This window comes from Triplophysa rosa, linkage group LG9 (assembly GCF_024868665.1).
Source record: "Triplophysa rosa linkage group LG9, Trosa_1v2, whole genome shotgun sequence".
In the NCBI taxonomy this organism is placed as follows: Eukaryota; Metazoa; Chordata; class Actinopteri; order Cypriniformes; family Nemacheilidae; genus Triplophysa; species Triplophysa rosa.
In genome coordinates, this window is record NC_079898.1 from 9759754 (window position 1) to 9784830 (window position 25077).

The 25077-nt window shown below is 40.2% G+C and overlaps 1 protein-coding gene and 1 non-coding gene across 3 annotated transcripts in view; both read left to right on the top strand.

Annotated features, from left to right (window-relative positions):
• Positions 1-25077, top strand: part of kcnma1a (potassium large conductance calcium-activated channel, subfamily M, alpha member 1a) — a 176474-nt gene that overhangs the window by 49938 nt on the left and 101459 nt on the right. The gene's annotated exons all lie outside the window — the stretch shown is intronic.
• trnaa-ugc (transfer RNA alanine (anticodon UGC)) lies at positions 19744-19815 on the top strand. The gene has a single exon. It is a non-coding gene; the product is annotated as a tRNA-Ala (tRNA).

Below are 25077 nucleotides of genomic sequence, written 5' to 3' on the forward strand. Positions count from 1 at the left end.
ATGATTACACTGAAACAGATCCTCTCGCAAATATGCCCAGGGGACTGGTTCTTCTCCCTGGATCTGAAAGACGCATACTTCCACATCCAGATGACATTCCCCCATCACAGACGATTCTTGAGATTCGCCTACGAAGGGGTTGCATATCAATACATGGTCCTTCCATTCGGACTGTCTCTAGCTCCTCGCACTTTCACAAAGTGCATGGACGCAGCTCTATCCCCTCTCAGGCAGAAGGGAATCCGCATTCTGAACTACCTCGAAGACTGGCTTGTTCTAGCACAATCAGAGGAAGAGCTAAGGTCCCACAGGTCCCTCCTCCTCAGCCACCTGGAATGCCTGGGGCTCAGAATCAACCTTGCCAAAAGCGCTCTGTCCCCCAGCCAACGGATTTCGTTCCTGGGGTCGGTTTTCGATTCGAACCGTCTGACGGCCAGAATCGCGCCAGACCGTGCCCTAGCCATTCAGCAGCTCGCGGCCTCTTTTACGCCCGGAGCGTTATGCCCCCTCAAGGCGTTTCAGAAGATGCTGGGTCTCATGGCCTCCGCGTCTCAAGTACTGCAGTTGGGCGTTCTTCGGATGTGTCCGCTACAGTACTGGCTGAAACCGAGAGTTCCGCCACACACTTGGCGTCTCAAACGCCTATGCATCCGGGTGGATCAGGTCTGTGTAACAGCTCTAGCCCCATGGAGGGATCCTCTTTGGTTGGAGCAGGGTGTGCCCCTGGGCACCACATGCAGACGAAAGGTGGTCACAACAGACGCCTCCAACACGGGTTGGGGGGCTCTGTGCGATGGCACACCGGCCTTCGGCCACTGGTCGATTCAGGAAAAGGGCCTGCACATAAACTGCCTAGAAATGCAGGCAGTATGGCTGGCTCTTCGCCACTTCCTGCCGGTCTTACGGGACCGCCAAGTCTTAGTCCGATCGGACAGCATGACAGTGGTGTCCTACATAAATCACCAGGGATGCCTCTCCTCAAGACGCCTTTTCTCCCTGGTACTTTGCCTCTTGGAATGGGCTCAGTGCAATCTGCGCTCACTAAGGGCAACTCATGTGCCGGGCAGACTGAACCAGGGAGCAGATATGCTATCTCAGAGCAGCGTCCCTTCAGAGGAATGGACGCTCCACCCCAAGTCGGTTCAGAAAATTTCGGAAGTCTTCGGCAAGGCAGAAATCGACCTTTTTGCCTCAAAAGACAACACTCATTGCCCAACCTATTTTTCGAAGGACAGGTACGCCTTGGCCCACAACTGGCCCAACCGGCTCCTCTATGCCTCCCCCCCGATCGCTCTCATACCACAGACGATCAGGAGGATCAGAGAACAGGCGCACAAGGTGCTGTTCGTAGCCCCACTCTGGAAGAAACAGCCTTGGGTTGCGGAACTGTCTCAGCTGCTAGTAGCAGCCCCGTGGCCTATTCCCCTGAGACGGGACCTCCTCTCTCAGGCAGGCAGCACGATTTGGCACCCCCAGCCAGAGCTGTGGGTTCTGCACCTTTGGCCTCTCGACGGGAGCCTACGGTCCTCCCCGAGAGTGTCATGAACATGATATCACAGGCTAGAGCTCCGTCTACTAGACGACACTATACCCTCAAGTGGTCTGTCTTCTCCACCTGGTGTACAACCCGCGGCGCAGACCCAGAATCCTGTGACATATGACTAATTCTGTCCTTCCTGCAAGAGCTGTTGGATAAGGGCCGCTCCCCTTCCACGCTCAAGGTCTATGTGGTAGCAATTGCAGCTTCTCATGCCCCCATAGCGGGCCAAGGAGTGGGAAAGAATGACTTGGTCATTCGCTTCTTGAAGGGTTCCAGGCGGAACCCTACTGGAACCCTACGCTCTCCTCACCCCCTCACCGTTCCCATATGGGATCTCCCCACGGTGTTGAGAGCTCTGAAGGGCCCTTCCTTCGAGCCTCTGCAGTCTGCAAACCTCCGTCCCTTAACGCTTAAAACCGCTCTGCTGCTAGCATTAGCATCGGTAAAACGTGTGGGCGATCTACAGGCGCTCTCTGTGAGCCCCTCCTGTCTTGAGTTTGGGCCTGACGACTCTAAGGTAGTCCTCAAACCTAGACATGGTTACGTACCTAAGGTGCTCTCTACTCCATTTAGAGCACAGGTAGTGACACTTTCTGCGCTCCCATCCCTCAGAGCAGGACCCGGAGCCGAATCTGCTCTGTCCAGTCAGAGCGCTTAAGATCTACATTGAGCGTTCTGCCCCATTCAGGCGGTCGGAACAACTTTTTGTCTGCTTTGGCGACCGCACCAGAGGGTCTCCGGTCAAGAAGCATAGACTATCTAAATAGATAGTTGAGGCTATCGCGCTGGCATACTCTTCCTTGGGCCTTCTATGCCCCACGGGAGTTAGAGCCCATTCTACTAGAGGTGTTGCCTCTTTCTGGGCATGGTCTAGTGGAGTCTCCATAGCGAATATTTGTGCGGCGGCCTGCTGGGCTTCGCCTTCCACATTTACCAGATTCTACAGTCTGGACGTTCCGGCCTTACAGGCCCGGGTCCTTTCTGCTTAAGACTACTGCTGGGCTGTGGTTGCCCTCAACCACACCAGCACCTAGCACACTACTGGGACGATTAACCGGATTAGGCCACCTATTAGCTTGGCTTTTCCGCCTTCCGCAGGATTCTCTGCCTCATAACTATCCTCGAGCCACAGCTTCGGGATTATATGGTGTTTTTCGTTCCACTTGTAGCACAGCGGGATTATACTGGTTCCCCATAGCGTCCTGCTATGCAGTACGAGTGAAGTATCGATAGGGAACATACTCGGTTACTAACGTAACCTCGGTTCCCTGAGATACGGGAACGAGTACTGCATTCCTGGCCGTGCTTACAAGCTACATATGGTCATCGCTTCAGTCGAAGTAACCTGAGGACCCTACGGCGATGTGTCTGCTTATATAGCCATAAGCCCCGCCCATTTTGGCGGGCGTCATCACCATAGGTCCGTGCAGCTTCGCTGCCATTGGCTCAAAGTTTTACTATGCACGCACCAATGGCTGTGCAGTATTCACTGCATTATTGTAAAGCTTCAGTCATCAGAGAAAAAAGAGCTTTCCCCATAGCGTCCTGCTGCACAGTACTCGTTCCCGTATCTCAGGGAACCGAGGTTACGTTAGTAACCGAGTACGTTTCTTTTTGTATATGCTTGATTTAACAGATTTGGTCACCCAGGGTTTGTTATTAGCATTAGTTATGAGCAAAGCTCATTCACATCCTGCATTTTCTTTTTTGTGGTTTAATGAGCTTTGAATGATTCGCTTCAATTGTTTAAACGAATCGGTTGAAAAGAGTAATTCGTTTGCGAGTCGTTCTGATCACAGTGTGCGTTCTTACAGGCAAACTCGTTGTGTACAGTGTACGTTGTGTAAACAGATTCAACGAGCATTCTGCACTTAAAACATTACGCTGAAGAACACCATGTTAATTTAAGAAACATTTTCAAGAAATTGAACGTAAAAGAATGCAAAATAAACAATATTCACCTGAACAGCTGCGAAATACAGCCAATAGAGCTCCTAATATAGCAGAGGAAAAAAAACAGCAACTCTCCAGCGCCTCACTGCGCTTATAACGAAACAGCGCCTCCACAGGGGAGTAATGCCGCAACTGCTGTTACAAATGACAGTCAAATGAGTGAACGCAGTGTTTTTGTGAAGACAGACACCCTACATAATTTTGATGAGAGTCGGAGGTGGCACGAAATTTGACGGAGGCGGCCATCTCCAATTTTTTTAATGCAGGAAAAACCCTGCAGATGTAAGAAATCAAAATATCACTTGTTAAAATACTAGCACATAGCTAAGGCAAGGTAATGCACTAATCATTAGGTAAAACATGTCAGTGGCTGTATTTGACTGCATGTTTAACATGACCAATGAAAGGAGCAGATACATCAGCCATTCTACCACCCCAAAGTATCAAAAGTGTTGAGCAGTTGTGAGAGCAAAGAGATAATTGCTCGCACGCTGGTCACAGCCCCATGCTTGCAAACTGCGTTTTTGCACGCGGAGCAGAAATGCACTCTTGCAAGTATTGTTTTCCGCGCATGAATACTGTTCTGTGCGCTCTAGAGCATAAATGCGTTCTCGCGAGGGTGCGTTTTAGCTCATGAAAACGTGACGACATCTTAATCCTATGTCAGCCACCGTAGTGCTTCAAAAGGGAGGGGTGGAGTGCACTGTTGGTTGCAATTTGCAACCTCACCCACTAGTTGCCGCTAAATTTCCTACATTGGACCTTTAAAATTAGCTTGAAATTTTCGCTTATGATTGAAGTTAATCATTCTGATTTAATCTTTCTTAAAAGCAATTAACAAGCTGTGATGGGCTTGATATCACATTAAACGTTTTTCAAAGCGCACATATTTTGGTTTACACCAAAGCTCAAAACATGTGGTTGAGCTTACTGAAAATTTAACTTATTAAGAAAAACTTATTTTTCTTTTGCTGTCATACAAGTGCTTTGTTTTTTTCTTTAGGAAATGCAAATAGCTGTTTTTGAAGTCAATTTAAGCAAGATGTGTCATGACACGGGGTGAGACATGGACAGAGGACCCAAGTGCAGACAGCGGGTAAGGGGTTAACAAACAGACTTTAATTATAAATACAAAACATGAAACAAAAACCCACGTGGGGGTAACACAACAAAACAGCAAGGGAATAAACAAGAGGTAAACAGGAACATAGACTAACTAAACTAGACAAGACTAAATACAAACACTAGACATAAACTACAACTAACTAAACTAGAAAACACAGCAATACAGACCGGGAGGGTGACGACGGGCAAACTAGGCAAAATGAACCGACACAAGACAGAAAACACAAGGGCATTAAATAAGGGAACAAATCAAGAGGGAACAGCTGACGGGCATGAAACAATAACGAGCAATAATGAGGTGACGAGAGGGCGGGAACAGAGACGAGACCGGAGAGAGTATGGCAAGCCGAAGGGCCAAAATTACCTCCCTCCACATGAAACATGGGGTTCCGTCATGGTTCTGCCTCATCATGTCATGTCTATCTTGGTCTTGTGGCAGAACTATGACAAGATGAGAATAAATGCTAAATTAAGTTATTTAAATTTCATTCTATGAAAAATAAAAAACTAAGTTAGGCAGGGCCAAGATGTGGGAGAAAAATCTCTGTTTTCAAGGACAGCACTCAGACGGGATCAGGTTAACACAATTCAATACTTGTTTGTTTTTCCCGCAGAACTAATTTACAGGCTAGAGGAAAAATCTCTTGTTTGAGAGGAAGGTTGAAAGGAATGAAGCTCCTGATACCCACCGTAGAAATAACACCCCTCCAGAGAGCGTATGCATAACACTTCTCAACGGCGAGCAAACAAAGCTTTCTGCTTCCCAAGTGAGAGGATTTGCTTTTACTAACTGTGCGTTCAGACCGCCGCCGTCGAGAGCGTCAAAGTGGCCGGAAGTCATTCATTTTCAATGTGAGCCGGCGGCGAGGAGCGGCGCGTCTTGGCCATTGAGGGCGTCAAGGAGAGTTGAAATCAGGTCAACTTTATAATAATGAGCTATGAAGAGGTTCAGCGGCAACCAATCGGAACGTAGAAGTCCATCGCTTGAGATGATTCCAGAGAAAGCAGCCCTGTAAACTTTGGTTCCGACCACATTAGTTCCCAAGCAAAATGGAAGAGAAGTTGATAATTGCTGTGGCGGGTTTCCCAATCCTGTACGACGCGTCCCTGTTTGCGTACAGGGAAATAAATAAAAAAATGATGCGTGGACCAAGGTGTCTGAGATTGTTTGTGTTCCTGGTGAGTTGCTGATGATGTGCATTAACGTTATACATTTTCTGTAAATAAGCGGGAATTTCATGCTAACTTTAGCGCCAGAGCATGCAAAACAGTGTTACTGCTGCAGAATATTATTTTGTTAGCAAACGTGCAACTACAATAAAGTTCTTTCCACCGATCAATTTCTTGTGGTCAGTCTGCACAAGATCAACAAGCTTGTTTGCTTTGCGGCCCCTTTAAATACAAGATAAGATTTCGATCTATGTCAGAGCGTCAGCGCGCCCAAGACTCTTTCTACAGCGTTGTTGGCAGGGCGGCCAGAGCGATTTTTGACACTCTCGACGGCGGCGGTCTGAACGCACAGTAATACTTACAGAATAAAACTGTTCCTCTGTTCACAATGTTTTCTACAATTCACTGGCTCGATAAAAGTGACATGGGATGAAAAAAACTCTTGGTTGTGCTCTGTGACGGATAACAGGACCCAGTCACTGTTTAAAACCTTTGCTGCCCCCATGACACAAGAAACTCCATATTCATTTGTATCGCTATTATTTGTCAGCGCAATCGATGGCAATTCAATCTTGCATTGATCTCAGACCTGTATTCCGTAATGAATCGCTGTTTGTGACTGTGGAAACAGAGGAGATGGGGTGTGGCCAGTGACGCCTCTGCTGCAGTTCTCAAATGGTTCAGAGATGATGCTAATAAAAACCTTTGCCTTTAAATGGCCAATGTCACATCACTTAAATGTTTAATTTACTCAATCAACTATAGTATAACATACATTATACTAATATAGAAGTATATTAAAAATCTTAAATTCACATTACAAGACCTTTCAACTATGCAAAAGTTACGTGCCAACTTAAATTCCATTAACTGTGAAAGCATCGTGCCATGTAATGTATCTGCGGACAGGGGAGCAGAGACATGTCCGTTGTGGATTACTGCTGGATGAAGCCAGTCAGGGTGGGATTTAAGACGGTTCAAGACTCTAGAGAGGACGGCAGTTGGGGCTCTAAAACATCTGCATGTGAATGTTGCATAAAAGGTATATAAACGCTCTAAAATCACTAGCCAACTTGCCAGTTTACTTATGTTTTATAAATTACATTTACTCACTTTGCTTGGGAAGTTTGTGTGAACAAAACCTGTGCTGATTAAGCACAAATACACAAATCATCATTACAGTATATATTAAATACATTGGTGCAGCATCTGTACATATCTGACTTACTTGAACATGACTGAGGTGCTAGCCATTTTTATTATTTTCAGTTCGCTTTCCTGAGCACAGGTTTCTTTTTGACTTCATTTGTACAAATGAATGATTTCCATGCCACTCTCATTATGAGCTGTAATAATTAAGAAGCTGTGACTCATGCTGCACCATTTATTTCTCGATTCATTAGACGTCCCATCTCTGCCGAGCAGAGCAGAAGCCTGTGGCAGCCATACTGGGATGGATTAGCCTCATTCCTATTTGATCCTCTGAAAGGTCAGAAGATAAGACACGCATCAACTCAGGGCCACCCCGCTGCAGCCACATCACACACACACACACACACACACACACACACACGCACACGCACATACACACATACACACTTGCTGATGTCAAATCACAGGCAACAGGCTGCTCTAGCTGACATTTAAACCCCCTCATTGGATCGTAATGTTTTATAACTCATTGCACAAACAATAGTGTTTCATTTTTTGGGGAGATCGGTGTTACATGCTTTGCCCCGATACTCTAGAAATCTCCAGTATTGTTTTCGTCACATAATCTTTTATTAAAAAAGGGTTTAACATGAAACGTATGGGTGAAAAGCACTAAGCGTTTTTATGCTAAATATTGTTTTTGAACATCTTTAGAAATTACAAAAATGACAAAATACAAAAAAATGACTTAAAAATTTTCTACATGACAGGTGAAATGTATTTTCATGTTGCTGGTAGGGCTGTGACGGCGGCCGTGACAACCGCACCACCGCGGTGGTAAAGTGCCATGACGGTGGTGAGCTGCCACCGGAGGTAGTTCACGTCACTGTGACAAATATAAGTGTAATAAAAATGATAGTTGCGATCAGGATTGCTATTTGTACCCTTTCAGTTGTTGATGGTTTCATTTAAAATATTTTACATTAACACAGAAATTATTGGCATACGTTTCCGTTGGCGCATTCGAGCGCGGGCCTGCACGGCAAAACCCAGGTTATTCTGCGGGTTCTGCAATGGATCTTGTTGTAAAATTAACAGTTACATAGAATCAAAACCGGCTATGACCTGCTTGCTTAGTGTCAGGTTTTGCCGCGCGCAGGTTTTGCCGCGGTTGCGGAGAGACATCAATTCGTTTGAGCTCTTCTGAACGCGCATTTATTGCAGCTGTAAACATTTTAATCTGGACAATGTCAACATGTTAGTTTTCCACCAACGAGTAGGAAAAAGTAACGTTTTTATGGCAATCTGAATAGGAAAGCCAAGGTAGGTTTAAACAGTTTGTTTCAAATGGAATTGTCAAGGACTGTAAGGGTTAATACACAACAGACTGAAGTTGTCACTGCAACAAGAGCTTTTTTATTTGATATTTAACTTTCTTATATCATTTAAGTTTTCATTATTTACTGATGTTTATTTAAATGTTTTATGTGCTGTAGTGTGCCGTTTCACTGATGGATTTGCGCATTAAACATGGACGGATGTTTCATCCTCATTTATTTCAGATATCATATTTCAATTTCAAGTATTTAACTATTTAACAATTTCAAGTCTTTAAATAAGGTCTATATTTCTCTTCCACTCGTCATGTGGTTGCTACACGCAAATATAATAATATAATATTATTTATATAAATAATATATATTTACCAACCACCGCACCACCGCGGTTGATTTGTCCATTACCACCGCGGTGGTAAAAAACTGCCACCGTCACAGCCCTAGTTGCTGGTGTTTATGCCAACACAATCTCATGGATATTTGTAGCTATATTACGAGCAGTGTTGGGTGTAACTAGTTACTAAGTAATTAGTTGCTGTAATTTAATTACTTTCCCTTTAAAAATTAAAGTAAGGGATTACTCTTTTTCTGAAATTTAATTAGTTACTTCAGATGTAATTGAACTAAATGCTGTGTAATGTATGCAATAGTGGAATTGACATTAAAATTCAAAGTCTGACTTCAAAATGTATTCATTAATGCATCTTTCTCACATTTGTAATACTTAAGTCAGTTAATAAGAGTACTTTATGTAGTCTTATATTATTTATTTGAAGGAATTAAGAGTTGTTACGTGTCTATCCTTGAATCACTTAACAAATCAAGGTTGATGTAGGGTATAGAAAGTAATTAGTAATATGTAATTAAATACTTTTTGGAGAGAGTAATTTGTACAGTAATTTAATTACGATATTGAATATGTAATTAGTAACTAGTAATTCATTACTTTTTCAGAGTAACTTACACAACACTGATTACGAGTTAGCTAATTTGTATAAATGTGTACGATCTTATTCATATTTAGCTTTTGTGCCGTTGACTGTTAGGTTTAGGGGTGGGGCTTCGTTGTGTTTTTCTACAACCCGATTCCAAAAAAGTTGGGACACTGTCCAAATTGTGAATAAAAAAGGAATGCAATAATTTACGAATCTCATAAACTTATATTTTATTCACAATAGAATATACTGTAGATAACATATCAAATGTTGAAAGTGAGACATTTTGAAATGACATGCCAAATATTGGCTCATTTTGGATTTCATGAGAGCTACACATTCCAAAAAAGTTGGGACAGGTAGCAATAAGAGGCCGGAAAAGTTAAATGTACATATAAGGAACAGCTGGAGGACCAATTTGCAACTTATTAGGTCAATTGGCAACATGATTGGGTATAAAAAGAGCCTCTCAGAGTGGCAGTGTCTCTCAGAAGTCAAGATGGGCAGAGGATCACCAATTCCCCCAATGCTGCGGCGAAAAATAGTGGAGCAATATCAGAAAGGAGTTTCTCAGAGAAAAATTGCAAAGAGTTTGAAGTTATCATCATCTACAGTGCATAATATCATCCAAAGATTCAGAGAATCTGGAACAATCTCTGTGCGTAAGGGTCAAGGCCGGAAAACCATACCGGATGCCCGTGATCTTCGGGCCCTTAGACGGCACTGCATCACATACAGGAATGCTACTGTAATGGAAATCACAACATGGGCTCAGGAATACTTCCAGAAAACATTGTCGGTGAACACAATCCACCGTGCCATTCGCCGTTGCCGGCTAAAACTCTATAGGTCAAAAAAGAAGCCATATCTAAACATGATCCAGAAGCGCACGCGTTTTCTCTGGGCCAAGGCTCATTTAAAATGGACTGTGGCAAAGTGGAAAACTATTCTGTGGTCAGACGAATCAAAATTTGAAGTTCTTTTTGGAAAACTGGGACGCCATGTCATCCGGACTAAAGAGGACAAGGACAACCCAAGTTGTTATCAGCGCTCAGTTCAGAAGCCTGCATCTCTGATGGTATGGGGTTGCATGAGTGCGTGTGGCATGGGCAGCTTACACATCTGGAAAGGCACCATCAATGCTGAAAGGTATATCCAAGTTCTAGAACAACATATGCTCCCATCCAGACGTCGTCTCTTTCAGGGAAGACCTTGCATTTTCCAACATGACAATGCCAGACCACATACTGCATCAATTACAACATCATGGCTGCGTAGAAGAAGGATCCGGGTACTGAAATGGCCAGCCTGCAGTCCAGATCTTTCACCCATAGAAAACATTTGGCGCATCATAAAAAGGAAGATGCGACAAAGAAGACCTAAGACAGTCGAGCAACTAGAAGCCTGTATTAGACAAGAATGGGACAACATTCCTATTCCTAAACTTGAGCAACTTGTCTCCTCAGTCCCCAGACGTTTGCAGACTGTTATAAAAAGAAGAGGGGATGCCACACAGTGGTAAACATGGCCTTGTCCCAACTTTTTTGAGATGTGTTGATGCCATGAAATTTAAAATCAACTTATTTTTTCCCTTAAAATGATACATTCTCTCAGTTTAAACATTTGATATGTCATCTATGTTGTATTCTGAATAAAATATTGAAATTTGAAACTTCCACATCATTGCATTCTGTTTTTATTCACAATTTGTACAGTGTCCCAACTTTTTTGGAATCGGGTTTGTAATTGGTACAAATCACTTTTAATTAAAATAATTGAAGTAATAAAAATAATTAACAAATGTATAGGAATTATCCATCTTATGTTCGTTCAACTTTTGTGAGATGAGGCTGCTTATGCCAGTGGTTTAATAAATAATGATAGTAATACTATTACAAATATATTTATAGATAGGCCTGCTGTTTATCTTATTTCTTTTGGCCTTGAGGGCTAAAACACGGCATGGCCTACCCCACTCTTCTCTACCTCCAATGGGGTCTACCACTGAACACTTAAATTTCCTAATGTCCATTTTACTTTCTTTCTGCCAAAGTTCACATTCCTGTTTGAAACCTGCTATCTCAAATCAGAGTTAGAAGCATAAAGGCTGAGCTTTAATTTGACGTTTATGACCCTTCTGTTTCAGGAGTTTAAGTAAAACAGACAGCGTGCCCTTTATTGTTTATTTTTGTGGTTTTTCAAGAGCACTTAGCTAATTACAATGTTCCAGGTTATCCATGTCTACAAAACCAGGGCTATTAGATAATTAAAACGTGCGACTCCCAGACCCTCGGCTATACACGGAAATAATGGGAAATAATGACTTTTCATGTTTAGAATGTTATTTATGCTTGGCTAAGCTATCCACAGCCATGCATTGCATGACAAATTTGTACTGTCAATTAAATCGAGCCCTTAAACTCTATAGATTTAATGCCATTGAACCATGAATATAGAGTGACTGTGCAAGTTTCCTTTAGGCATTGTATTGAAGCAAACGTGATTCGATGGATAAAAGGCTTTTTTAATGAATATTAATTCAGAGTTAAGCAGCCCAGCAGTAATGGTCATTTTGGATGGTACTTTAGGTCTTTGGGCTTTAAGCCTAAAGTTCAAGTTACAGCATGGGGGTATTTCACTTTTAAGTAAAGGAATAACTCACCAAAAAAATGTAACTCTTTCATACGAGTTGTAATAATAACACAAGGTTGCATTAACATTCTTTGAAATATCTCCTCTTGTGTTCTCCAGAAGAAACTCATGCTGGTTTGTGTAACATGCAGGTCAGTTATTTGGCTAAAGGTTTCCACATGTGAAATGGGCAGCCTGTATGCAGGAGTGTGTTGCTGTGTGATTACTGTTGTGTACGTGTATAGGCGCATGCATGAGAGGATAAATGGATGGGGCTGACTCACACACTGCTTACTGACGCAGAAGAGTCTGAGATCAACATGAACTCATCGATCCATTGAGACAGGAAGATGTCAGGAGAAACAGACATGCATCTAGCTCTGGAGCTCTCCCTCATTCTTTATCATGCCGTTGTTTGTCCTTAATGAATTCAATTTAGATGACAACATTTCATATAAACAGCGACGTCTCGAGCGTTGCTATCTCATGATGAAAGATGTTATGATCTAGCTTTAAGTCTGTTCCAATTTCTTTAATACTAATTTGCATTTTGTTTTTGATACATATTCTCTCATGTTATTATGGATCTTTCTTTTGGCTGCTGGAGTCACAGCTCGTGCTCTCAGCTCTCTTTAAGAAACCGAACGAGCAAAAATGAATTCATTTGAGTTCTATGAAGGGATTATGTATCAGTCGTCAGTGTGAATGTACCACACACACATCGGTGCTTCTTTTCACCGGCAGGCTTTAGTAGATTGAGGCAGGTTGAGTCAGAGGTAGTGGGTGGGAGTCTCAATTCTTTTCAGAGTTTCAAAAGTATGATATAAGGCCCAAGTTCCTCCATTGAATATTTAAAGAAATACATTTGTGACGATAGATCGCAGTCAGAACTTTTGTGCTTGCTTTAGATGCTACGTTTGAAGCCTATTTATACACGGTTCAATAGCAATTGCGTAATCCAAATTTTAGGCACAGGAAAGATTTTAAAGGCGACATGCAAATGTTTTTCTAAAGAACTTTTTGTTGCAGTTTAGAGAATTTTACTTTCAATGTTGACTTGAAAATATAGCAGTTTGTCCCTGTGAAGCCATTCACGTTGTGTCTCTGTTACGTTAGTCAGAGAATTTGTTTTTGCAAAGCAACTAAACAGAAATAAACTTTTGTATAGCTTGTATAGAACCAGCCTTTTATGCATACGTTTCACTGTTCATATATTTGGTCTTTCTTGTATCTCAATTAAGTAACCTGTGAACCCCTGTGCATGAAATGCTAAATACAGTAAATGCTGTTGACGTCTGTGTTACATTTACACAGCTAATTGGTTATCAGTGAAGTCAGCAGCATTTGGCACGTGCTAGTTTTGCTCCAGGTCCATTTACCTGCACTAAGCTTCTGTTTCTAGATTAGCTGAGATTGCCCAGGGCCGATCGTCACCTTCCAAACCCCCAAATTTTCCATTTCATCATAAGGCAGAACAGACCAAAGTTGGAAACGGAGGAATAAGATTCGATATTCAGAGCATTTAATGATGGACTTTTATGTGAAACAACATGAGAAAATAATGCTTGCTCGGTTCTCCCTGAATACCCTGGAGTGTCTCATTTACAGCCTGATTGGCATTTCGATCTGTTAACACACTTCAGCAGGTTATTAACCACACCAGATCATCATGGATGACTCGTTCCATTGAGTGTTTCAAACATTTACCAGTTTTTATGTGACTTGAGATTCAAGACACTTTATCAAAATGGACATATGTTGTGTGATTCTTGAAAAGTTTTTTCTAAAGATCAGAATTAGTTTTATTCTTGAACTTTTATTCTAAGAGTCAATACTAATATTAAAAATAAAAAGTGTTTGTTAACAGTAATTTCTGTTAAAGTTGCTTGAAAACCATATGTCTTAATCAATTTAATTTAAAGTTAAAATATTCTTAGATGAATGCAAAACTCATATATTCACACATCAAACACTGCTGTGCAAAGTATAAGCTGTTATATAGCCTCTTTCTAGCTGCTGTTTTTGCCTTTGGCTGTTGAAGTGGGCTGCTCTGTTGGAGTGGGTGAGGAAGACAGAATACCTACTATATTATGTGCCTTCAGCAAAAATGGAAAGCTCTCTCTCTTTTTCTTTTTGCTCTATTATACACAATACGTTAATCTGAGAACTACACCATTAAAAGAAAACTTTTGATTCAATCCATGATGGTTCAAACTATTTTCCGAATATGATTAAACATATTTCTTTGGTAAGACATGATAACCGTACGTTTGTATTTAATGATTCAATGTGTTTGTGTGGGTGTATGTGTGATGAATCTCCATTCGGGAAGATGCATCTATTCTTCTGACTGAGGCTTTGGCTGCTTGTTTATGAAAAGAAAGACGTAGGTAGACTAATGCTTTATCAAATGTCAAGGCCGCTTTACCTCACTTAATAGGCTGACGGATTGGTTTGCTTCATAAGTGAGTCAGTTGTATGCTAAAACAGTGTTTCAGAGAACTTCGCCCAAAAATAATATTATTTCAGGCGGAAGTATTAAAATGACTATGTTGAGAATGGAATTTTAGCTTACTAGTGTATAAACTAGAGGTCGACCGATATGCGTTTTTCAGGGCCGATGTCGATATCGATTATTACAGGTCAAGTAGATCGATAACCGATATTTTGAACAGATATATATATGTCAGGTGTAAAAATGAAAAATATGTTCAAAATTAAGAATAACAAGAGCTCTGACAAAAACTTTTCCCAAAAACCATGGTTAATACATGTTTACTATAGTAGTACACTATACCATGGTAAACAGTAAGGAAATAAACAAACAATAGTTCAATCAACATATTTAACGAAGATTATTGCTGTTTTGTTGTGCCATTGTTTGGGGCTTGGGCGGATCATGTGAAATAGAGCGCTCTGCGCAAGAATGTGATCACATAACAAGCTGATGCGGGAGAAACTGCACCTGTCTTTACTTTCATACATAGTATATAATCCGAAAATATAAATAATAATTGGATCATTTAAAAGTAGACACTTCAAGCTTTCTTTAGACATATGCTTTACGTTTCTATGATGAGTATTCTCAGAGTTTTAAATCTGTTTTAATGACGCGTTTCCAAAAGATGCACGCGAAGAGAGACGGCTGAAAGCACAGCCTGTATATTGTCATTCTTTTACAAAAGCAAAACATTCTGTAGATAATGAGTATACACAAATAAAAGTAGACCAATCACAGTTTCGAATCATGTATTAGTCTTATTTGTATGACCAAAATTACTGGCGTATTTAAGTCTTTCTCCGCAGAAATAAAAAAAGATGTGGCTGCGCGTTAAGACATAAAGGAAAAACACTTATTACACAGATCTGAAGACAACCGACTGTGCTTACGTGTATACGCGCCAAGATGGGCATTATAACGTGTGTGTCTCAACATTTATGCGTAATAAGTTGTGAAAATAACTCAATCTGACACTTGTTGCGAGCAGTTTGAGTTGAGGCTGTGTTGCCTGAATGCACTGACTGAAGATCGTCTTTTGAGAGCACGCGAGTACATGATGCTTTAAAATGGTTTGTATTAGTGATTGGCATGACTTAAAATAATGTGCAAATGCCTATTCCATCAACTGATGCGCAATCACTGAAGCAGCTCGAACTAGCAAATGCTTTCAGTGCGAGTAAATCCAATCCTTCCAGTGCCTTCAGCCTCCCGCGTTGATTGGCCGGACTTGTGACTCCCAACAAATCAGATGGGCGGTGGGTGGGTATTACTCTAGGCAACAGACTAGAGTGCCGTGTTCCGACGGCTTTCACAAAATCCTTGGCTGCATCAGAGCCAAATAACGCATTTCAAAATTAAATTACTTTATCGGCAAATCGGCTTTTGAAATGACCGATGTCGATAATCGAAAAAATGTTTAATGATAAAAAATGATAATCGGCCAGTTCGATAATCAGTCGACCCCTAGTATAAACAGTGGAGAACAATACAGTATATATTGTACATTGCATGTTTTTTCCCTGACAGTTGTTTGTGAAACTATTATGCACATACAGCCATGGAAAATTTAAGAGACCATTACAAATTTCCATTTCAAATCAGCATTTCTAGTCCTGCGGTGTATATAAATAGAAATAGCTAATTTGTTAAGGTAATAAAAACATAACGCTTCATTATGTAAGGTCTTTACAGTATACTCCTCTGAAAGACATAGTTATGTATATTATATTGCATTTCTGTCATTAGATCCTCCCAAAAAAACAAACTAGACCTTTAAATGATGACCAAATTTTCATTTTGGGGTGAACTATCTCTTTAAGTAATCAACCTATTCACACTATTTCTATTTGACATTTGCACATGTAAAAGTGGCATTTTGGCTTTCATCACTCCGCATTGATCTGTATTTGCTGTCTGTCTCAGTAGAAGATTGTATTCTCTGATATAGTGCCATGTTTGCTAGGGGAGGATTACAGCTGTAACTTTACAACCTTAGTTCCCATTGTATCTCTGAGTAAACAGAGTCTGGAGACAGATCTAAGATTGAGATTTGCCCTCACTGTGATGGCTTTTGTTAGACTGATACGTAAGATCGCACACTGGTCTCTGTTTGTATTGTCAATCTCGGTTGGGCATCCCACAGGATGTAACTGTAGATGCAAGGCCCTGTGATATGATTGTATGGAACACTTTTATGCCTCTTGCTCGTTTCCCTCGGTGGCCATAGCAGCTTGTAAAAGTCTTGTCTGTAATATTAGAATCGTAAAAACCCATCGTCACCTGGGGTTTCAGCTCGCTGTTGCCAGACTGTGCTTTGTTTGAACATTTACCTCAGGCGTGGATGAATCTGTGCAGGATTTTCAATTTGATGCAGAGCTTATTGTGTGTGAGCAAGAACACGCTTTCATAATCCATGAGGTCAAAGCTGTCACACTTATGCCTAATGCTGGCTTTCCTTAAAGATCTGTGAGCAAAATCGGTTTATTTTACTTTTCGTAAGACATATTGGAGTTTGTTGTTATACTGGGATTTAATGATGTTGATTTAAAATGTCTTGTTTGAGTCGTGTACTTATCAAGTGTTTGGCAATAATAAATAACAGAAAATAAATGCTTTCCAGTTAATTTAATGAATGAGAGGCAGAATAATATCAGAATAATCTTTTTAAGAGTAAGACTGGATGATTATCATAATGAAAAAAACAAATCAGCTGCTTTTCTGCAACATTAACTCTTAAATGAAGCGTAAAAAAATAGTTTCAAAATATTCAAGTTATTTGTCAGCTGTAATTGAATACAACTGCAGCATAGCACCTAATGCACTTGAAGTCATGGGTTATTAGTGGCCAAATGGCAACCATAATAAGCATTGGTTTTAATGGCCGCCTGCCACGGTTCTGCTGTAAGGAGCAATGGATGTTGGGAAATGATTTAAGCTTGTTTTCACAGCCAAGCTGCTGACACATGCAATTCACAAGCTGTAAACTGTATTTATGCACTGGGCTCTGTGCTGTGTGCAAATAATATTTAGTCTCAGCTGTAGGGGTCTTCACGTGTGCTGCAAACCTGTCATTAACCAGGAAGAGAATACAGAAAACCTGGAATTAATACGCTTAAAGAACCATGTCACTGCTCTGTCTTCCAAACCAATTATTTCACACTGAGCTTCACTTTAAAGGTTCCTAATAATAATAATAATGTTCCCCAATAATGTCCTTATAATAAAGGTTCATCAATAAGGTTAAAATGTTACTCAAAATTGACCCCATTTGTTCTGTTATCTTACATTACTAGTTTTGTTGTGAACAATTTATCTTTGTATGTCTACCCACAGAAAAAAAATGCTTAGTAATTTTAATCAAAATCTCAAAATTTACTTGTGATCTGAGTGGCAGTAAGTTTGATGGCCTGGGCAGAACATCCCTTAACTCCTCCCCTCCAAATGTCAAGTCGGCTGCGAGATTTATTTCAGAATGAATTGCCTACTGTTTTACATCAAGTCAATTTGTAGTGGAAATCACAGGTCACAGCCTCTATTTATATCATTCTTTATCCTCTGAAATACGTCAAAATGTCCAAGTCGATTCGGACTTCCGGTTCACCCGGACAATAAGGTCATAAAGGCATAAGCAATTCTGTCTTACTTTTGGCCTAGTAACGGATAGCCTCATATGACATTTACAACAATTCACATAGCCGCTTGATTTAAAGATCCACAGGATGAGATCTATCTGGCCAACTTAGTCAATCAGATTGGAGCTGGTGTGTTCTATGCATCAGATGGTTATTGAAATGGACTGTGGGCTGAAACTGCCTCAGGATAAACAAAGCATGGTGTTGTTTTGACTGGTAGGATGAGGTTGAGTCAGTATTTAAAATAGGAAATTAACAAGTTATTGGTCCCTGCGCATCTAAATATCGTCTTTATTGCTGTGGTTTTGACAGGCTTGATTTATGCTCTGACTACACTTCCAAAATGAGGAAGCATGTCAGTAATAAGGACATGACAACAACATGACTGGCGCACAATATTAACAGCTGTGACCAACAGAAGATTCTTCTGTCAACAGAAATGTGTTGTTAGTTAGATGGAGAAACAATACATTAAAACTAAAGGTACCAGTATTGATGCAACCATGAGCAGGATGATAACGATGACAATGATTATATGATTTCTTTTATTATTATTGTTACTAATTATATGAAATACAATATAGTAATTATCCAAACTATTCATTGTATTCTTCATTACTTATAATAGTAATCATTGTCGTAATAAAATTAGTATCCCATGTACTGTAGCAGTTGTTGTTGGCTAAACTTATGTCAAATGATCTGGTCTTTAAATATCCAGGGATGTTCTGAATCTCATGCTGTGTGGCTTTGAGTCTCTGTGATTCACTTTGATGGAACTTCAGACACAGAGCTCATGCACACACCTAATCTTATGTAAACACAAATGAAATAGAAGTGCCTCTCCTCAGACGTGGAGGAAGTGAGCAGTGATCTGGCCGTGGTGAGCGTGACAGCAGTGTGCTGGTCCCGGCATGAATCAGCGTGCAGTAATCGCTAATGACAGTTCACACGGTGACTCAGTCCCACAACGCTGAATACACAGCAGCACTCTCATCTTACACACACAAACACACACATGCTCTGATATGTACACAGCAGCACTTATCCTTTCATATATATACACACACAAACACACACGTTCTTTTGCTGAATACCCAGCTTTCCTTCTTTTTGGGTTAGGTATCTACTGCTGGATTATCAAATGTGGTACAGATATGTACTCTTTAGTATTCGTCAAGATCCAGTGTATGAAATTCTGTGGCATCTAGTGGTGAGGTTACGTATTTCAACCAATGGCTCACTCCACCGCTCGCCCCTCCCTTTCGAAGCACTACACTGATTGACACAGGACTAAGATGTCGTCACATTTTTGCTTTTTTTGCTGAAGGAGATAACGTATTCACGAAACTTTGTAGAGTAGGTACTGTAGAAACAACATGGCGAAATCCATGTAAGGGGACACATGGTGTATGAAGATAGAAATAGCTCATTCTAAGATATTAAAAACATAACGCTTCATTATGTAAAGTCTTATACACCTCTGAAGACATAGTTATGTATATTATATTGCATTTCTCTCAATAGATCCACCAAAAATTAAACATTGGACCTTTAAAGCTGTCTTCAGATTCAACATTATTTGCATCTTTAAAGGTTTCTTGTTTTGTCTAATTCTTTTCAAATATTTATAATCCAAAGAGATTCTACATTATTTACATTTACAGCTGAGAGTAATAATTTAGAAATGCTATCTAATAAATAAAATGCATGACATCATTATATTCTCATTAATGTTCAATTTTGGAATAGGCAATATAACTTGTGGGGGGATGTAGCTCAGTGGTAGAGCGCATGCTTTGCATGTATGAGGTCCTGGGTTCAATCCCCAGCATCTCCAGGTGCTTTCATAGGGCAGTCGTGGTCTAATGGTTAGAGAGACGGACTTGTGACCAGAAGGTTGCCGTAGGTTTATGTATTTGCTTTGAAGGCAGGATCCTACATTTCAGCCATTGCGGCAAGTAGAATTAACATGTTAAATACAATGCATGTATATACTAATAATACTGAGTAATACTAGTATCACTTTACAGTTAAGAAGTTGTTTTGAAGATGTGATGTCTTGTCTTTCTGTGCAGACTGTTAGTTTTAAATTTCAAATTTGGGGGTAAGTACAGTCATACCCCCAGTATCAAAATCCAAAATATGAGAAGGGCATTTTACAGAGGAAGTGACAGTTAATGTGGTGATATTCTCAGTAACACTGCATAGGCCGGACAGTTGTGTGTTGTGTTTAAAAGTGTGTGTGTGTTTATGGTATAACGCCCAGGGCTGCGGCAGGAATAGCTCTGACACGGTGACAGAAGGCCAGAGAAGCACGGCCACTGCAGCTCGCTAATCTCAGCAGGGAGATTTCACACGTTTCCTCCCATATTCCAACATGCATGAAAGCTCACATGTACACAGTCCAGTGCTGATGAGTGAAATAGCCTTTTCGTCTGCTGGGAACAGCAGCATTCACGCACCTTTACATATAAGCTGTGAGTCTGCAAATGCTAATGGTAAGGTTTACAAATTCCAGGCACTTTCCATGAATGAGATACAAATTCTAGTTAGATTCAAGTTGTCAAAACCAAGACACTGAAGTAGGTAGGGGCAAAATCCATATTGTGAGGGTATTGTAATGGAAATTTAATGTGTTTTTTATGCTAGGCTAATTAAATGCGAGATAATAAGCAAACACGCCTGATGCTAAAAAGGTTAACTAAGTGTACCATATTCATACTGTAGGTTTAACCTCTTACATTAGGCTATTAATGTTTTATCATGTATGGAATTTCAATGTCTTGATATATTGAGAGACTTTGTCTTACCTTGCTGTTTACTGTTCAACTGGCTAAGTTTTCTTTGAAGGTGTAAATTAAACTACACAATACATTTATGTAGAGTTTGACCCTGTGGGAGTTGAGGTCTTTTATAGTAGGCAGACAATAAAGCACAGTATAGGTATGCGCGCTCAATGTTCTTTTGGTTCAGTGCCAAGCCTGGTTTGGTCATGTCGGTTTCTCCTATGTTTGTATGAGACCAAACGTATCACCTTGCCTATAGCATCATTGTGAATCAGGCTGTGAGATTATAAATGCACCAGAGGAAATTAACTTTTATTAAAAAAAGTAAAAAAAGGCACGTCAGTGTCTAAAAGAAAGATGGACGCACACAATCTCATGTCCTTGTGAGGCATCTCTAGTGACCTCTTTGACTGCTCCATGGGGAGCCCAGTTTGAATTCTGCTCACATACATCCCTCCATCTCTGAGCTGGACCAATCACAGAGCTCATCCTTTCTCACCCATGACAGGGGCCCGTGCCGCACCTCTTTCATGGCCCTCCAGTCAGTCAAGGTCACTGAAACATCCCTCTTCTTCAGCTTGCTGACAAGGTGCCTCATCCTATCAGGTGACGAGCCACAGCATCCTCTTTTAAACATCATCTCAGTTTGACACATCATTTTCCTATACGTCAACCTGTCCGTGCTCTCAATATCCACTGTCATCCCACGTTTCCGATAAGCTCAATATTGGGACATCCAGCACCTGCATGTTTCTCTGGATGGGGCATATCATTTAAAAAGCTATTGGAGAAAAATGAGGGTTGGATGTCTGGCTGTTTAAAAACCTCATATTTTGTGGTAAATTGGGCATGTCAGAGATCCAAGATTGTTTTTGGTCCCGAGGCTTATGCAGAATCTCGCCGTGGAGATTAGATAACTATATCAGCGGCATCATAGTCATGTCACAGCACAACTATGGGTTTGATGATGATTTTTGGGGTGTAATAAACAACGTGCTGACAACACGTCAGATGCCACACGGCAAATGTTGCAGGGCTTATTTGGATACATTTCTGTTTCTATCCTGGCAGTTTGCAGACAGCATAATAAGAATCTTGGCCATGCTAAGCAAGCAACATTGCGGTGAGAGCACCAAATGCTGGAGATTTCTCCGCCCCATTGACCTGGGCCACTGTCGGAGGCCCAGATGCTGCCCTTGAAGTGCTATCATTTCAACTGCTGTTTCTGTCCTCCTATCCATAAATCACTTGTCTCTGAGATGAAGGTTGTCCGTCCCCACCGACCTGCTCCTGTCAGACAGAGACTTTTAAATGGACAGGGGCCATTCAGGCTTTTAATTGAAATTTTATTGCATGTGTCAGACCAAAGTTGTCGGGGATAAATGTTTTATTTACAAAAACTTTTTTGTACTTTGTCAGAAGTTTAGCTGCCACCAGAGTGTTATTGACTAAGCATTTGCTCAAGGTGTTGGTCATTGACTGTGGCTTTGAGTGATTTTCACAGGAAGTGACATAAGTGATGGCTTTAAATTACTGTGTGAAAGTGCCTATTATTTTACAGCCAAAATAAAATGAAACTGGGGAAAATATCGATAAAGAAAAACAGTGCCAAGAGGTCCATGCGATGATATGCATTTGTCTACTCTAGGCAGAGCATGGCACTAGCAATACCAGGGTCAGGGGTTCGATTTCCAGAGAACACACATGCCTTGAAAAAAGTTGTAAATGTATGCAACCTCAGTGGTTCTCAATTGGTAAATCATGAACGACCAGTTGCAGGATTACAGTGGGTTATAGTGGGAAAACAAATGCTAAATGCAAATAAATGCAACTATAACTGCATTAGCACTAGAGATGCACCAAAATTTCTCTACCGATAGCCAGTTATATTAATAATATGGTTATATTAACTCGCAATAAGTAAATTCTAAAGATTATTAAGTTATTAATTCATATAATGCCTATTAATATTAAACATCAAACTGGTGATGTTTCTTAACATTTTCTATGAACAGAGCACAAATTCATTGCATTTTCCTGTCCGCTTTTGATTGACAGGATATATCGGCGCTGTTTTTAAATGATTGATTACTGGCTGATATCTCTCTTATTAGCATTTAGGTCATAAATTAATGGCCGTTTTCAAAATGTGTTCTTCAGCAGTCTTGTGTCCTCATGTTCTCGCTCTACGTCATCAATAACCGTCAAAGTCCGGTTCCAATACAATCTTGATATCATGGTTGCATCGAATGCAGCCTTGTGCGCGTATGGAACCCACTTGACTGCGGTGCATCCATCAAAGTTCGTTCTTCCGAGGCTGCCTTGCAAGACCGGTCTCCAAGAGACTCCGTTCTTTGCGTTCTTGGAATTGAGAAACGGCCAATGTCTATCAAATGGCCATGTGTTTCATGTTAGGCTGATTTCAAATTTGTCCCATCTATTCCTTTATAAAATTTTGCATTTCTATGTACATTATATGTCAGATATCATAATTATTTATTAGTTTGACTCATGCATTTCATGGTAATCGTTTTAACTTTTATGGTTATTGTAAAACAAGTAAAATAGTTTGCATTGCTTTACACTACACTCAAAAAACAATTAATTGGTTGAACTCAATTTAATTGAGGGCAGGATTTCCATCCAATAAATATGTGTTGGTCCTACTCATAAAAAACAGACTCATTCAATAAAATAATAATAATAAAAAATAAAAATAATTTAATAAATACAGTTAAGATAAAACTTAAAGACTTATACAATGAAATGTAATTGGGTTGACCCAACTTGATTTTGTCAAATTAAACGTATTTTTATGTGTAATCTTTATGCTTACCAAACTCAAAATGAAACACTGGAAATTGTGTGGAAATCTTTTTTATTTTTCCACTATAGAGAGAATTATTTAAACAAACTTGCTTAAACTATCTGTGACAGTATAACAGTACACATCAACAATAAAAGTAACATTTCTGAAGCCTAATGACTTCTTAGGCTAGAATAACCAACTAGAAATACCTGTATTGTCTTTACTTTAGTGTATCAGCATGTAAAGTACTTAGTCAGATATATGAAAAACATCAAAAAACAACATAGATGCACATAAAATCCTCCCTTGGCTATTTGATGCAACAGGTGTTTTTGCATTGATATAGAAATCCTCATCAATCCTCAATTCATGCAAATGTCCCAAAAAATGTGCATGTCATACAAACAGCTTAATTTTAAGCTGCTGAATCTTTGTGGTCATCTTATGTCCATCCAATTTCGATTAGAGCACCACTTATTGCTAAAAATATATTATTGTTTTGTTTCAACATTATGCAGCACCACTTCATAAACGATAAGTGTAAAGAGAATTTTATAGTGACATGACGATAAACACAGATGCAACAGTCATTTCCTTTAACAGCAGCGTGTTCTATATGTCCTTACATGATTATGTCGTTTCGAGCTCACCTTACAATCCGAATGTAATTTTGGCCATATTACGATTGAGGTGTTTATATGAAGCATTTTTATTCTAATTGGACTTTAAAAACTATTACAATTGGAAAACAATGGTCCATGTAAACGCCGCTACTGTAAACAGCTACCTCACTCATTTCTCAGACTGAACGCCAGTGGGCAGGACCAACAATATGAATATTATACAAAAACATCTGTGCATGTCACAAATAAAGCAATCTTACAGCTTTTCTTTCTGGGGCAGAAAATGTTTTTTAAAAGATGGTGACATGTAAGGTATAAACCTTGCAGGATATAAAGACTTATTGATGTCAAAAGCTCAAGTGAAGTTTAATTTCTCATGTGATTTCCCCACTAAAGGAGTAGTTCACCTTCAAAATGAAAATTCTGTCATCAATTACTCACCTTCATGTCATTTCAAACCTGTATGACTTTCTGTCTTTTGCAGAACACAAAAGAAGATATTTTGAAGAATGGAACTGAATCAAAACTGTTTGTCGCCATTCACTTCTATTGCATGGACACAAAACCAATACAGGTTAATGGGGACCCACAGTTTTCTGTTAACAAAAAAGCTTCTTTTGTGTTCTGCATAAGAAAAAAAATCATACAGGTTTAAAATGTCAAGAAGGTGAGTAAATGATGACAGAATTTTCATTTTTGAGGTGAACTACTCATTTAAAGGAAAATTCTGTTACTCACCCTCAAGTCGTTAGACAAGCCTATAGGACATTCGTTCATCTTCGCAATGCAAATTAAGATACTTTTGATGAGGCCCAGGAGCTTTCTTTGCACTGCCAAATTCACAATCCTGAAAGAAGAATAAAAAGTATTATTTAGATTTC